Below are 352 nucleotides of genomic sequence, written 5' to 3'. Positions count from 1 at the left end.
GTCCGTCAGGCTCCTGAAGTTCACGGACGACACCACCCTCACTGGGCTCATCTCTGGTGGTGATGAGTCCGCCTACAGCTGGGAGATTGACCATCTGGTGACCTGGTGCAGCCACAACCTAGAGCTCAACGCTCTTAAGACAGTGGAGATGGTTGTGGATTCAGGAAGAACCTAGCCCTATCAAAAAGGCCCAGGACCCCTCCTGAATATATGCATTACATTAATGCAGTACTGTTGGTTTCTTCTTGCACAATGCAAATATCACTATATGTCACACTGCTAATGTGCAGATTCCCTGGTCAATTTCTTGTACATTTCTGTACTGCTCTTCACAATGTAAAAGCTCAGCTGG

Source organism: Morone saxatilis, unplaced genomic scaffold (genome assembly GCF_004916995.1).
Source record: "Morone saxatilis isolate NCDOM2014 unplaced genomic scaffold, NCSU_SB_2.0 Contig1, whole genome shotgun sequence".
NCBI lineage: Eukaryota > Metazoa > Chordata > Actinopteri > Moronidae > Morone > Morone saxatilis.
This window is presented reverse-complemented; position numbering follows the sequence as displayed.